The following is a 17,639-nucleotide window of genomic DNA, read 5'->3' on the forward strand; positions in this document are numbered from 1 at the left end:
ATAAAACTCAACACACAAGTGCGGCATTTGATTGCTAGTTTACAATCCAACAATATTAAAACATGTATACTATATCAATTTATGTATTATTTTACGTAAGATAGAAGATTAAATAATTAAATCATTCCTAACTAATCTCTATACTCTAAGCATCAACCAAATGACCCCTTAGGATAAAATGATAATGTGAAAATATAATATATTGAATTTTAAAGAAAACACCTTCAAATTAATCAATTAAGAGACCTGGTTTAGGAAGCAGACCCAATAACATTGCCCAACAGAACCCAAAACATTTGAGCCCAACTAATTTTTCACTAAATAACTTGCATATTCTTTTGATATATGTAGGTAAATCTATAACCTTATTATATGTGTTCAAATATAATATTGAGTTGAATGGAAACCTTTCTGTTTTTTTTTAAAAAAAAAAAATTGTTTAAGGTCGACTTTTGGGTTGATACTTTTTTCGTAGGAAATGTTGGTTTTATCCGAGTGACAAGATACTTGTCAATAGGTCTGGATTAAAAAAAAGAAAAATTCATTTTTAGTATAGCTATTTATCGTTTTTTTGTACATTTGCTGCATATATTCATATTGATGATATAAAAATTATTTGTTCTTTAATGTTTGAATATCTTTAACGAAATTTTTGACTTAGACTATTGCCTTAACGATTTAACTATACAAATGATAAGATAGAGACCTCACATTGTCATAATTGTGCATCGTGCACACCCGCTATTTTCTGAAAGGTACTACACTTAAACTTTTTAAGTGTTGTTCACTTATTTGACTTTGGACAAATTGCTGATATTAATTGAGTTGACCTAATGAAAATGAACGTACCACGCGTTGAATCTAAAGTAAATGTAAATGTGTGTACAGAAAAATTATATTAATATTATGACCCTATGAAATATAATATTTGTTAGATTTAGTTATCCCAGTGGGAGAAAACAACATATCTAGAATTTGCATATTGATTAAGTGGTTTTGGTTCAATTGATCTTATTGTGTTTTGACACAATGTAAGAGATAGAGTTTTCAAGTTATTTGAATCCGGATATCCACCTCTTTGGACCATCATTTAATGGGTTTTCCCTCACAATATTAAGGACCATATGAAGTATTTAACGTTCTATCTTTTACTTGTCAATTTTAACATATTAAAAAAAAAATCTTCATATTTTACCTTCAACATCAAATACTTATTGCTCAAATAATTTATCAAGACCTAAGACTAAGTAAACACTAATTAATTATCTGAGTATTATGGTAAAATACATGTCATTATTTTTAAAAAAATATGTAAAGTCCAAAGTGGACAAGTAATTAAAGGGAACAAATAAAGTATTTTCTAGTGTTTACTAAGTAAGCAAAATATGTTACATCTCAATAGCCTTTATATGTGATCTAGCTAACAAAACACTATAAGGATGAGAATAATGAGATGGGTGGGGAGCAAGGTTCGGGCTGGCGGGGGTGGGATAAAGAAGGTGGATGGAGAGGAAACAATGAACTTAGAAAATATAATGTCACTTCTGAAACTTATTTTTCCTACTTCTATTATGGAAGACATTTTCCTTGAAAAAATATTTTCAAAATATTTTGACCTGTCAAACACGGAAAAATAGACAAACGTTTTCCTCCCTATCAAACACACCCTAAAGCATGTATGAAGGAAAACTTTCTTTGAGTAATTCTCAAGTAAATCAATTTTTTTAGTTATTGTTTTGTTTTTTAATCAGTAAACTTGTGGTTAAATCCCCCTCAACCCTCCAAAATATATACGTATTACTTTACTATTATATATACGCTCGGTTGATAGTTTCTTGTTAAATCACTACAACTTAAACTACATAAGCTACTCTTTTTTTTTTTTTTTTGTAGTTAATGTGAAATGGTTTCATATTTCACATATTCAAGTGATCCAACATATGAACAATTTAACAAACTAATCTTCTTTATAAAGATTTAAAATCTTTCGATTTTCCACTAATTTGATGGTGAAACTACAATCAGAGATTGGCAATAGTCGTTAAAGTTGAGGTATTAAAAATGTGTAGATTGACTAATGCCTAATTAAGATACCTACCTCACAATTAACTTTAATTAATTTCAACAAGTGTTAAGCGGTTCGATAATTGAGAAAGACAAATGGGTAGATATAATTTATGGTGCATTTTAATTCCTGTCTTTGACGTGACCTGCCGTTTAATTTGCATTGTTTTTTCGGATAAACAAATGAAGTAGCAAAAAAATAAACTTGACTTATATGCATAATATAAACAGCTTATTGGATTATATTATACTATGAGGGATAAACTTCATTCTTTCATAATAATCCCTTCATCAACAATTTGAGGGATTATTAAACAGGGTCTATTGAGTAGTTGTGGGGTAACCAATAAATTCTAGTCACATCTTTTAAATGAAGAACAGAAATTTGCACCTAATGATTAATTAATTTTCATACAAGTAGAACAAAATAAAATAGTACATGCATTATTTGGCCATTACATTAAATTTGCTACACAACATGTCCTGCGCCTGTTTGGCCCATATCTAATTGTTGAGATATTTGACTCTCACTTTTCTTTAACTTCATCTTCTTTTCCTTCTTCCCTTGTTCATATTCACCATAAAAATATGAAACAAATCCCCATAGAGCTAGAAAAATAGCTATTCCTTTTTCGGCTTGAAATTTTTCGTGGAACAAAATTACAGCCAAAACTTCGGTAACAGGAAGTAAAAAAGCGCCTATAATTCCAGAGAGTAAAGAGGAAGAATAAAAAATAACTCCGACTAACCCCATGAGGGCGAATTGCCAAATAACGGCACACAATACTAGTACCATATAATACTTAGATTCTCCAATTGCATATTGACTTGCTTCCCTTGGAATCGCCTGTCAAAATAATTAAGTCGTTATTGTTATTGATTCTTTCTGATCCAAGTTGAATAAATTCTCTTTATATATGGAAAAGCATAGAATTTTTTTTTTTTTTTTTTTTTTTTTTTGAAGAGAGTAAAGAATAGAGGGAAAATTCGTTCTTTTCCTTTGTCTGAACAGAAAGCACAAACCAAATGAATTTGTTCTCTTATTTATTACTTTCTCTTAGAAATTAGATGCGCATCTTGATTGTATGCAAACAAGAGCCGATTAATAGCTTAATTTACAGTGTATTTATAATCTCTTTGGTAAATCGGATATTTTATATACAAATTTCTTAAAATTGATTTAATATTATCTACTGGCATTCATGTTCAAAAAATGGCGCCCAAATAATGCATGTGGTTGAATGTTAGAGTAATTTACCTAAAGAAATTAGTGGTGCACCTATGTTTTAAAAATCCTAAATATGACGTTAATAATGCAAATGAAATTACATTGAACAAAAAGATTAGCTTTAGAAATAAAATTTTGCAACTCTTATTAATTTTCTTCCATTTTAATTAGTTTCCTAAAGAAGATGAAATCTTCAGTGTGATGTAAACATATCCAATTTTAGAAGTAACGCGGTACGGTAGGTCGATGTCATTTTCTAAAATAATTGCGCCAGAGGACAAATAATTGATATGAAAGGAAAGCAACAAGTTTAGACATTAGAAATGAGTCACAATAATGGTAAAAATATTAGCTTTATCAAAAATAGTTTTTCCTTTTCAAGTGTAAGATTTGTTTTCTACAAAAGTTTGTAAGGAATGTGATTATGACCCGAAAAATAATAATATCTACTACAAAAGTAGACGTAAAAAAAAAAAAGTCTCTCTTTCTCTTTTTCTCCTCTAACGTGCGTGAATAAGTTTATTATTATGCCTAACTTGTCAGATTTTATATTTTAGGAGTTAAATTATATAAATTTTTAAAATATACTTTCATCATATTAATACTAGAAGAATTGTATCTTATAATAAAGCTTGTCAATTGTCATATAACTTTCAAAAAAAATATAGGAGGCTCTATCGTTATTTAATGTACGGACGGAAAAAATAAATATTGACAGCTAGAAGTGTGTGTGTGTGGTGTGGGGGGGCGGGGGGGGGGGGGGGCGAAGGGGCTGGCCAGTCAGAACATGGGCAAAACAATTACTCCGTTGGTAGACTTTTCTTTCTTTTTGTTTTTAGTTTTTCTTTTAATATTCCTATTAAATTTTGATTAGTTTAAATTTATGTATACTTTTTACTGATTTTTTTAAATCTTCTTTTATTCAAAAGAGTTGTGATTTGTGGTAATTCTACTCGAGTTTATAGATATGTGAAATGAAGAAATTGATTATGTAGTTAAAAACATTTTCATTTTTTTAAAAACAAAGAAATAAATATTATTTTTCTGTTACAATAAATGAATTGTTTTTTTTTAAACCTGCATTTTTAAAACGATTAATTAACGAAGGACCTACCGTGTCAATATTCAAAAAGGCAAGACAGGTGGAAGATTATGATTGGTGTACTTATTCTAGCGGATGGATCACACTATTAACAAAAACAGGACAGAGTAGATAGAGATAGTGCGGATTTGATCGATTTTTATTTTAGAATTGAGTATTACTTATAATTTAGTAAATATTATTTAAAATTGTTAATCTAAATTTAAATTTTATAAAGTTAAAATTTAAGATTCGTTCGGTGACAATTGAAAAATGGTTTTAACCTTGTGAGTTTCAAAATCAGATAAGAAAATTATGTTTTATCTGAAATTGGATTTGCTGCAGAAATTTAAAAAGCCTTTGTTAGAATTGAATTCAGTGAAGAAAAGTATATGTACCTGGAAATCCTTGTTGATAATCATTCCAATGGTGCAAAAAACAGTAGCAGAAATACCCAAAACCATCTGAATCTCCAATACTGTAGTGTAAGTAACAGCTTGCTTCGCCTTCATATAAATCAACTCAATTAACGGCAACATCAATCCATATAACACCGCACCGATAAACGTCATCACAAACCCCAACATATAATCCTTCGTGGACTCGCCGGCCGGCCGGTCACCGTTCGCCCGGAGAGCTAAAGTCGCAGCTCCGGCGATAAGCAAAACGACGGAATTCGTCGAATACGCTGTCAATTTCTGTTTAACTATAAGCACAGCAAAAAGCGCAGTGAACGCAAGTTGAGTCGCGTTGATTAGAGCGAAGTTGAAACGGGTAATTTCGCGGGTCCCCATGAGTTTAAGTAACTATCGAGACCGACGATGATTCCGACGCCGGCAGATGCGATGAACTCTTGCCGTGTGATAAAGACAATTTTAGCCTCGGGTCCTTGAATTTTCCGGCGTTGGAAATAGGCTATGGCTAGAGGGATGAGAATAATTGGACAACCAACAGTTTGTAATACGCTGGGTATCCAAATTCGTTGGCCGCCATGAATGAAATAGAGTCGAGAGATTAAAGGACCACCGCAATTGCCGATTGAAAGCATAATTATGTTGAAAATTAGGAAGATAAGCTTCTTCATTTTCGATTTTTGGGTTTCTTATTTTGCTACTTGTTTATTTTGCTACTTGTTTATTTTGCTTTATGGTAGATGTATAATTGGAAATCTCCATGGTTAACTATTTATAACAATTCTAAATATTCCCCAACCCACGTTAAAATGCCGTTTAAGCAACAGTTTAAATCTCCTGTATCTTTCCTCTTGCTTCATTTTCTATGATAGATTAGTGAACTTGATGTTTTTTTTTGCATTAAAGGGGTCGTTTGGTAGAAAAATAAATAATGCATGAATTAGTAATGCAGAGATTAGTAATACAAGAATTAGTAGTGTTGGATTTAGTAATGCATGGTATATTTTTTATCAACTGTTTGGTTCATTGTTTCCCAACTTATCTTGTGTTTGAATTACAACTCTACAAAAAACTTCTTTTCAATTATACCCTTAATTATTATGAGATTTTTTATTTATGTAATCGGGATAAGGTAGATAATTGACGGACAATATTATTTTTCTATGGCTTTCTAACTAGCTAGGAGAAGAACAATTTTGTTGTCATGTTTGCTATTTTCTCACTTGAATTATTTAAGGGTAAATACTTGTCATCTTAATAAATTAATCACTTAAAAACGTTAATATTCAATTTAGAATAGATAGACCATCTACTTTAAAATCAAAAAGACGGTAAACAATAGTAAAATTAAATAAATCATCTACATTTATACATAAAAATTGCAAGTTGTAGTTTTAATATATGCAATTTATAAATGGTTTAAAATACAAATAATTAGAAACCACATATAAATCAACAAATAATATATTCAATTAAGATCACAAACGTCATGTGGTGATATATTCACATTTTCAATTAGTAAATGTTAAACAACTCACATTTTAAATATTATATTGATATGTATTGCATTTATTTATCAACAAACAACACTCCAATAAAAATTGTAAGCTAATTTAGTTAAATAAATTTACTAGTACAAATATAAAATATAAAATCAAGAAAATAAATAAAATGATTTTAGGGATATTTTTTTCTTTACATAGATAATCTCATGGTATTAAATCCAATGATTACTAATACCACCAAATGGAAGGTATCCTGGATTAGTTATACTTAGGTCCAAAAATTCTACCAAACATAGTACTAATTAATACGATACATAATACATGTACTATTTCTCCTAATACTTCCTACCAAACGACCCCTAAGGGTTGGGCTTGAACTCACGACCTCAAGGGATTTTTGCAGCCTCTCAACCATTAGACTAAACATTCGACTTGTTCTAAACACTACAACAAAAATAACTTTTAACGACAATAAATAGACACATTAATAAAAGTGCTAAAATACTTACGGCATTTGTTAAGTGGCATTAAATCCAATGTCGCTAAAGGTTTTAGTGACATATACAAAGAGTGCTAATTACCGCTAAAAATACATATTTAGCTGCAATTGAGCTATTGTCATTAATTAGTTGCCGCTAAAGATCATTTGTAACATAGTGAAAAGGTGTCAGTACTTATATATATATTTATTAAATTAAAATTTTACCTCTATATACATTGTAATTTTCCGGCGAAGGACACCCCTTGGGCAAGAATGGCTCCGCCTATGTCTGTATCTCTCTATGTATATATAGTAAGGTTAGATAATAAAATATAATATTGGATAAGAGGATTTAGAAATCGCAAATTAGAGTAAAAGGCAAAAGTGGAAGAAATTGTTCTATCTACTAATAGTGGTCAAATTGGCATATTACCAAATCACGCCCCTATTGCCATAGCTGTAGCTTGTAGATATAGGGATTTTGAGAATACGCCTTAGCGAAATTCCTTGTCGAGTAAGTTTTGACCCGCACGAAAGGCGTAACGATCTGGCCACTGTCTCGGAGAGAGGCTCGGTGAAATAGATATGTCCGTGAAGATGCAAACTATCTATACCTGGACAGAAAGACACTTTGAAGCTTCACTGTTCCCTGAGATTGACTTTGGGCCTTTCCTGCGCAGCTCAGATGGAAGGCGAAAAAGGGCTACTTCCGTGCGGTAGGGGGTGGGGGGACTGGGCAGATCATCTTTCCAATTTCAAAGATCTATCAAAGCCTATTAGAAATGAAGACCCCTGCTTTGCTTTCAAACTTTCCAACTGCATGTGAGTAAACTTCTACTTGCTTTAGGGCAATCTAAGCATGTTGGATCAATGAAATAGTTGAATTAGCTAAGATACAAGAAACAACCTCTTATTGAAATGACTTTAGAAAGTGCCTAACCTTTCTCCTTTGATCTGGTCCTTTTTGTAACCCAAAATGAACTTATTCTCTCTTCGTCTTTTGCCTTTGAATTGGATATTCCGATTAAAGCGAATTCTCTTTCCGTCCCTTATCATCGAGAGGAAGAATCGTTATCTATCTATATATCCATATATGTATAAACAAATGTGGTTCCACGGATCGGTCGATTGCCCCGCATCCTTCATTTCCAAGCTTTATTTCTATCGTAATTTTTCCATCTAGGCGTCTATTCATTCTTTTTGGGGGGTGTATAAAGTCACAGAGCGATTCAAGCATCTATCTTATTGTATTGACGCAATTAGACGATAAGGATTTCTCTCTGCCGCTCAAGTGGGATCAGATCGGGCTTTAGTGAGAACACTGAACCATTGTACATTTCAATTTAAATTAGAAATTTTGTGTCCAACTCTAATCAGCCCTTAACTACATATACATTTGGTCATATATGTATTATCTATTTCAACAAATAATACAAAAGAAGGAAGTTTGCTTGTAATTTTGTGCACCGTACTTATTTCTCCTATTATATCAGTAGTATTAACATTAGTATTATTCTCATAATTTCTTATTCTCCAATTTTTGTTACTACGTTATTTCTTATTTGTTAGTTATTGTTTTTTTTTATTGTTACAAATGTTAAGTTAATCTTTTGCCATTATTTGTAATTATGTTTTTTATATTTTTGTATATATTTTTTTCAAATTACTTTGATATGCTTTTTAAAAATAATATTTGTCTCTTCACGAGATAGTTATATAAGATTTGTATACACTCTATGATAATTTTAAAAAGACACATAAATTAAAACACAGAGAGCAATATATTTTATAATAAGTAAAACTAGTAACTTTGAAAATAAAATATTGAGTACTAGCTAAGGTTACTTGTTATATTAGGTTAATGTAAAGTCTTAAGTCTATAGTCTATACATTGCAAGTAGTATATGGAAGTTACATGATATTCTATATCTTATATTATGTCTTATAAATGCCTTAAATTAACAGTAATTAGAGTATTCAATTATGTTTATTGCATTAATTTATTGGTAGTGTGACATTCTGTGATGGTGGACCAGTCCTATAACAAGTGGAGTTCAGAACCTAAATAAGTGATATACCGTGAGTTTACGATATTTCTAATACATTTCACTTACAAGTTGTGTATGTCTAGGGCTTTTTTGTATTGTTTTTATGTGTTTTTATTGTATTTTGCAGGAAAAATGTTCAGGCACAGAAGTATAGAGACAGCTGAGAAAAATGCAGAAAAAGGGCATTCACGGAGGTGATCTATGGACCGTAGGTCCATTGATGGTCCGTAAGTGATGATCGTAGATCAGCAGGCAAGGTATGGATGACAAATCAGGGAAATCTGACCAAGTGTGGAACCACGGTGGCCATTGACGGTCCGTAGATTGATCTACGGATCGTACTGATCGATTCGTAGAATGAGACTGTGAGGGTTCCAGTACCTGATTTTTGAAGATTCTAAGTGTGGAGCTACGGAGGGGATTGACGGACCGTAGATTTTATCTACGGTCCGTCCTGCAAGTCTGTCGTTTGCTTCAGAGAAGCTGATTTTTGAAAGCTGAAATATTTTCTAAGTCCTGGCTGACGGAAGGGACTTACGGACCGTAGATCCATCGACGGTCCGTAAGTCAGTCTCGTGGAATAAAGACGTGTACCTAAATCCATAACTAGGGTTGTGGGAACCATGGCTTTGCAATTCAAGTTAAATTTCTAGGTTTATTATTCTCTTTACGTAAGTTCATGATTCCTTCATCTAAAACTATGAATTGTGTTCTTGCTAATATGGGTAACTAAATCCATAACTAGGGTTGTGGGAACCATGAGCGATTAACAAAGTATGAATATTAAATAAGCAATTTTTGAATAGTGGTTTGCATGCATTGATAATTCTTTCGTTTAAAAGTCTTTTTAACGAGTGCACGCGTTAGAACTCGCATTGTTGCTACTTGCCGGACCAAGGAGGTAATCAACAAGAAAACAATTATCAACATAGATTTAGTGTGATATTATCTAATAGGCTAGTGTCGATTGATGCGAAGTAATAACTAAGCCAAACATCGATTATGATGTCTAATATGAGGTAAAGGTAAGGGTTAGTAAGTTATACACACGTAGCCGGACCAAGGTGCAGGGTGAAATTCTCTAGATGTCGAACCAAGGATTTAGATATACCTAACTTATCACTTTGCATGTAATACACTAGGAAATGATTGCTATTATTAGGATTACTGCGTTATGAGCTTGTGGGGAACACGTATACCCTAGTTATTTCTCTTATATTGATAACAACCAAAGTTGAGTTTTGATTACTGATTACTTATTAAATTCTACTATTTGTTTCACACACACAAACCCACCTTTAATTACCTGTTTCTGGAAGTAATTTGACTAATTGAATATAATTGTTGGTTAAAATACAGTCTAAACCATTTTCCTCGTGGGATTGACCCCAACCTACAAGTTGGGTTCTTTACTTGATAACGATCGCTTATACTTCTGTAGGGAGGTGTAATTTGAGCGTATCAATAAGCCACAAAAACATAAAAGTGACCAAAATAAGCCACTACTTTAGTAAGTAACTAAAATAAACTTAGTGGAAGAAAAAATTCCACTTTATCTAATATTCTAAACGTTTTCCGTTAGTCTCATAACGTGTATATTTTAATATATAACGGAACTATTTCCTACACTTTATAAAATGAAACTATTTCTTACACTTTATAAAGTGTAAGTTTTTCTTACACTTTGTAAAGTGAAACTTTTTCTTACACTTTATAAAGTGGAAGAAAAACTTTTTTCTTCCACTTTATAAAAAGTTACTTTACCTTTTCACTTTCTTCTTCCTCCATTTCACTTTAATGGCTTCCAAACTTTTATCACTTTGAAGATTAACAGTTGATGGTCCCAATCCGACAACTGAAGCGGCCCTACACTAAAAAATCAAAATCTTGAAAGATTGGAGTAGCACAACCCGACAACATAACAATCTGACCCTACAAATTATATAAATTAGGTATTTTTTTCCATCTCATATTTTCATTACTTTAAAATGATGCTGTAATTTGTTTAAAATTTCAGCAAGTCTTATACAATGTGCATTCAATTACTAAATATTGAGTTAGAAAAAAAGTCTTTAATTCGAAATAAACAAAAGAATTACATTGTTGGATTGGTATTGCAAAGTAGTATTTGACTACTGTTGAATTACACATTTTCGTCTCATGTTTTTTTTTTAATTCTAGATAGACACTCATATTCATTTGTTCTTGCTGGCCTGTATTGACTTTACCATGTGCAATGTGCCCAAACTACCATTTAGATCCCATCAAAGTACAAAAAATAAATAATAGTAGAGTATTATTTTTATGCACATAAATTGTGTCCAGACCCTTGTAAAAATTGACTATAAATTGAGATTGCACAAATGGTTATATTCTTGTTAATTCAGTTGGTTACGTTTGTCCGCAAAATTGAACACAAAATTCATCAAACATATAGTCATCCCCCAATTGCTCCAATAAATGGTTCCATCTGTTTCTCTTTAGGTATATGTTCCTTTAGTGTTTTTTTTTCTATTTTATTTTCTTGTGGTTGACTCGACAAATAACACATTGAATTGACTTGCTGAAGTTAGATATTCTTTAGTTCTCGTACAATTGTCCGTTTGAAGATAGTTCACGATTTAATTTGTCAAGATATAATTATATTAAACAAATTAATAGAATTTTTCTTACAGAATATAATGGAGCGTGTTGTGAATCTTGGACCGATTGATCGTACACTTCTTCTCTCTCAGCATGAGCATAAATCAGAATTGTTATGGAAATGTGAGATATCATTTAGTAGCCTTATGAGGACGGCGCGCATGAATGATGCCTGGAATTCATTTTTTTTGTATCGACCTCATGGACGTGTTGAAGAGATATTACGTAGGTCAGGACTGTATGATGTAGTTTGTGTGAGCAGGATGCAGTATGACCGTGCCCTTGTTATAGATATGGTTGAGCGTTGGAGGCCAGAGACTCATTGCTTCCACTCACCTTTTGGTGAGGTCACGATTACATTCCGCCGATCGATTTAACAGGACGACAAAACACAAACCCATCAATTCATGGTTTAAAATTTCAGAACACATAGTTGAATACACCTTCAATGATATCGACACGCCGCTCTGTTTTCCATTCAACTATTGTTCCGGGATTGAAGTGTTTCAAAGCTTCCATGAACCTCGACAACTCCGCAAAAGAACCTTCCCAAGTACCATAGATTTTTTCAAAAGCACGCTTGCAATCAAGATAGGTTTTTCTTCTGCTTATCGAAATGCCATATGTTTTAAGAACGTTTGTTTTACAGTGTTTGATGGGAAACCTGAAAAGTAAAAATAATATTAATTATCAAATAAAAAATGAATATTTTCTTATTAAAGAAAAATCATCTAAGGATAAAATAGTACCTTGGCATTTTTTCTATATCAACACAGAGGACGTTAGCAATCATCTCAACATCCAAGTTGAAATGTCCATCGCGGCACGTACCCATATCACATGTATGTTCTTTAATGTATCTTCCAACTTTCCACATGTTAGTATGTTTATCATTAAAAGAAGTTAGCCTAAATCGACATCCTTGTTCTACACGTCTGCAAACAAGTTGCCATGATTTCTTTGTCGATTTAATAACAAATTACTCATCATTATCTTTAAATGTAGAAGCTTAAATGCTCTTTACAACTGCTTCTTTGAATTGAATAACATGTCTTTTTCAATATAAATAACATCATTTATGAAATCTTCCGGTTCACGCCACGTACGTTGTGATGTATATTCATCATGTTTATCGCCAAAGATATCTAGACCATCTGGGAGATGATCAAGATAAGGAATTTCATGATTACGAAACGGACTCATGGACATTGGTCTTGGCGACCGATTGGGCATTAAAAAATCATCATCACTAGATGATGCCTCACATTATCTCCTGATTCCTCGGCATTAGGCTAATCATCACTATCGCTAGCTGAAGGCGATCCGTAATTTGGAAGGTCACGATCATTGATATTCACAAGATCAATGGGATCATCCTGTGTGATATTTTCCCTATATATGTAAAAAAGTATAAATATTTGTCTCATGCAATTAACTTACTTAAATAAAAAATCAAGTGTTGGACATACCGATAATCATCTGCATCAAAAGTAGGCGAGACATGAAAATTTGAGGATGTCCCAACATTTTCCGTCATTTCAAAGTGTGAGGACTGACCAAAATAATTATCTAGTCCATAACTTAGAGCAATATTCCTATTTTGTTGAGGTAAACCACTACAAAATATATAATAATAATAATAATAATAATAATAATAATAATAATAAGAAGAAGAAGAAGAAGAAGAAGAAGGACATCGATCGATAAAGGAGAACGTTGTTGACTAGTCTTAGGCTCCTTCCTAACATAGATTTCAAGTATTGTTAACTTGATTTGATCTATGTAGTCATTTGGAACCCTCAAAAAGTCGGTTAACGATTCGTCATTATAGATAATCCACTCTCCAAAATTTACTTTTCCCTGTGATAAAAATAAAGTAGGGTATTTTCTGACTATAATCAAATTATAATCAGTATTGTTTATACCCATTCTTTTATAAATTGATGAAAGAAATTTATGATATCGGACATTAATTGAATATTTAGCATTGTGTTTGGGAGGACAATTATAATAAACGGTATTTCCGTCATATGTAATTTCGTCATCCCAATAAATCGAAATTCTAACTTTTGGTTTAGAAGACATTTTTTTTTTTGAGATTGAAATGAACAAATATAGAAGACTTTATGTTGTAGGTGCTATCAACTATGTTTGAACGTCCTTAAATAGCTATTGGAGGATTTTTCAGAATAAAAAAAATAAAAATATATAATGTAATAATTTTTTCAGTTTTTATGATATGTCAAATCAATATAATTGTATGACAAACACTGCAAAAGCTTCATAAAGAGATAGAAACGTGAAAAATATTCCTCTTTGTAAAACATATTTTTTTCTTCCACTTCATAAAGTGTAAGAAAAAGTTCCACTTTACAAAGTGTAAGAAAAACTTACACTTTATAACATGTAAGAAATAATTCCATTTTATAAAGTGTAGGAAATAGTTCCGTTATATATTAAAATATACACGTTATGAGACTAACGAAAAACATTTAGAATATTAGATAAAGTGGAATTTTTTCTTCCACTAAGCCTATTTTAGTTACTTATTAAAGTAATGGCTTATTTTGATCACTTTTATATTTTTATGGCTTATTTAGGTTCCAAACTCAACAAGTGTTCCTTACCAAATCAATTATTGTCCAAGCATTCTCTTGATATAAAATGATTAGTTCATGGTGTATATATGAGTTTTTAACTCTTTCTATTTGAGTTCTTAATATGAGCATAACTTACTCTATTTAAAAAAAAGTTATTTTCCTAAAAGAGTTTGAAGCTAAGTAGCGTGATTTTTTTATTTTTGATGTCACACTCGATTCTCCAAAAATGTACTATTTAAAAAAAATTATTCAACACGTACCCATTAACACTTTTAAAAAGTCCAAGCTACATAGACATATATCATAAAATAGGATGATATTCTTTTCTAATATATAAAGAGAAAAATATATATTATTATGGGAAAATTACGTAAAAAAAACAAACATATACAAGTTAATTAGCTAATATAGCTATAGTTTGAATTAATTATAGCTCACAACTTAATTTTAGCTTTAATTACGTCACATGTCTTCTTTTATACATATACAAATACAAATTATACATTTATATACAATTATATGACATATATACAAATACAATTAGCCTCTCTCCACTCTCTAACCTTTCTCACTCGCCTCTCTCTCCCAATCTCACTCGTCTCTCTCCACCCTTTCCCAATCTCTCTCACTAGATATACGAATATATATGTATATCAGTTATATATATACAATTATCTGACAGATATACATATACAATTCGCCTCTGTCCACTCTCTGCCCTCTCTCGCTCGCCTCTCTCCTCCCTCTCTTAATCTCGCTTATCAGATATACAAATACATATGTATACTAGTTACATATGTACAATTATTTGATATATATACATATACAATTCGATAGATATACATATACAAATTTCCTCTCTCCACTCAATGCCCCCTGTCGCTCGCCTCTCTTCTCCCTCTCTCAATCTCGCTCGTCACTCTCCTCCCTATAACATATAGGTAATTAGCAAATTATAGTTATAGAACATAATTAAGCTATTTTGTGATAGCTATATGCTAAAGTTGCCCTATTATTAATTAAACACCAAGATGCAATTTGCAAAAGTAGGAAAGTACAAATAAAATAAAATAAAGCGAAGGAAAACGAACATCTAGCCTTTTTGGTATTATTTTATTTTTTATTAATAGTTGATAAGCATAAGGTTGTATCTTGATATTGTTCTTTATAGCTAGGGTATGGTTTGGTAGAATAAAGAGTCGTACCGTGAAAAACTTTTACATGTGGTCTTTATAGCTAGGGTATTGATTTTGACAAGTCTTTAACTCCCATACTCGAAAGACAATCCGAATATGGTATAAACAACGCTCATTATTTTTCCTTTTGGTCTTCTCAAGTTTTTAACTTTTAGCTTAGCTTTTAGTCTAACTTACTATTACAGCAAATCTTTTCTTTTCTTATTCTAAAATGAAACATTTTTTAAGCAATGATATAGTCTTTTTCCATTAAATTTGTCATGATATTTCATTTAGACACATTAACTAAATTTTATTTTAATTTTATACATCATCTTCAAGTGTTCAAGCTCTCTAAAGGAAATCCTTGAAATCCAAAGGAACTGAAAATAGACACCACATCGATGTTCCGAACCAGTATAAAATATTTCATGTCAATTTATTTTCTCCTCTTTAATTGTCATTATTCTGTGAATCTATTATGCAGGAAGAGTCAACTATCCAGATAGGTCAGTCGACGATAATTTTAATTCACCCCCTCCCCCTATCCAACCCTCTCTTAACTTTCAATTTCATATTAATTAAACAAGTACTTCTAATGCAACAAAAATTAAATTTGTAAGTAACTCAAACAAGTCGTAGTCATGTGGACCCTATTAATAAAAGGCCAAATGCATAGACGGTCATCTAAAGTTGATTAAAAATATATATATTTTGACACTTTAATAAATTAAAACACGTACCTTTTAAACCAGCCTTTAGGTAAAGTGTATCTATTAAACTCATATTTGACACTTTTAAACTTGTCTTTAGGTACGGGAATGCAACTCTAAAGTTAAAACAAGACCAATAAAATTTTCATATACACAAAAACATAAATTCCTCATTCCCCTAGTTTTTCGTCTTCACCGCTAAAAAAAATTATATCTCCCTTTATTTCTTCTCTATATCTATATATCACCTCTCTTATTATCTCTTTCAACATTACTTTGTTCATTCACGTGCTAAAAATAAGTGGTGTCTAATAATTATGTGTTATATTCTATTTGGCCAAAATTTGAAGTGTCTAATATGTCTTATAATTTGTTTGATCAAATTTTTAAAAAGTAAAATTTAAAGTGTTAATTTATTATTTTATTTTTTAAAAATGTGTTTATTTATTCATTTTGCGTCCTCTTTATTTTTGGGATATAATACGAGATGGGTGTATGTACTTTGTGTTGGCGTTAGGAAATAGAGTGATTTTTTTGTTCATTGAGATTAAATTATACAATCTCAAGAAACTTCTAAACCTTTAACTTGTGTTAAAAGATGTCAAAATTTATATATATAAAAATTAAATTAAAATTTAATCATAATATAATTTTCAAACAAAGGAGCGTCGATTGACGCCCCTCACCCAAGGTGAATCCGCCCCTGAGTAAGCCACAACAAAAGCTTCTAAAGTGCTTTGCCATTTGTAAACTTTTTTTTTCCCCTTCTGTTTTGGGGTTTGTGTAAATTCTTGATTCAAGTAACTTATTTAGAAAGTACGTTGAAAAAGAAAAAAGAAGAAAACCAAACCAGAATTTACGGGTTGAAACGTTTGTTTGTAATAAATTTTAAAATGATAAAAATAATTATAATTATAAATAAAATATGATGAAACACATGTTTTGTTGATGAATATTTGTAAGTACGTACTTCTCTTTAAATTATTTTCGGAATTTTAGGGTTGCTAGTAATATATTTTGTGAATATAAGATGATTTGGACCTTCTTACGATGATGTATTTGATCGCTATAATCTCTTTATGAATATCTCGTGAATTTATGCAATTTTGATATTTCTCTTCAAGTGAATATTTATGTGTTTTACATAAATGTAAGCTAAGATTTAAGATAGTCTTCAAACTCTAATAAAAATTGAATTTATTTTATAAAACTTCGATGTCTACATCGTCTTTGCTTATTCCATCATGTGAATCATGCATTCTCAAAAGATCAGACAAAGAAATAATTTTTTTAATTTCCCAAAATAATTTCATGTGTAGCTATAGTATTTTATATTTTTTTTCCTACCATTAGGCGTTGATTGCACACATGTTTGGCTATTAAATATTTTGTTTATATTAATATATTTGGATTTGAATTGTATTCCCACTTCCACTTTGCTTTTCATGTACCTTTTCACAATCGGTCAAAAAACATTTTTGGTGCATATATGGCCTGTACTGGAATTACAATTATTTTGTGTACTGAATATTTTAAACACGATTAAAAGCCCGCATTTGTGTTTTATTTTGCTTTCTTTTGATTATATAGTGATGGTAGGGGTTGACTTTTTAATTTACTCTTTTTGACTTATTAACTAGTTGATCAAGGTAATTGGTTCCTTATTTTTTTCCTCATTGTTTGACTAA

General features: G+C 31.1%; 1 pseudogene across 1 annotated transcript; it reads right to left on the reverse strand.

Moving 5' to 3' along the window:
- Positions 1-2,321: 2,321 nt before the first annotated feature.
- On the reverse strand, positions 2,322-5,494 carry LOC125814278 (purine permease 1-like; annotated as a pseudogene). The gene is made up of 2 exons (XR_007442114.1): positions 4,772-5,494; positions 2,322-2,911 (listed from the first exon to the last, which is right to left on the reverse strand). The product of XR_007442114.1 is annotated as a purine permease 1-like (transcript).
- Positions 5,495-17,639: the final 12,145 nt, after the last annotated feature.

This window comes from Solanum verrucosum, unplaced genomic scaffold (assembly GCF_900185275.1).
Source record: "Solanum verrucosum unplaced genomic scaffold, falcon-dt-bn FXZP01000230.1, whole genome shotgun sequence".
NCBI lineage: Eukaryota > Viridiplantae > Streptophyta > Magnoliopsida > Solanales > Solanaceae > Solanum > Solanum verrucosum.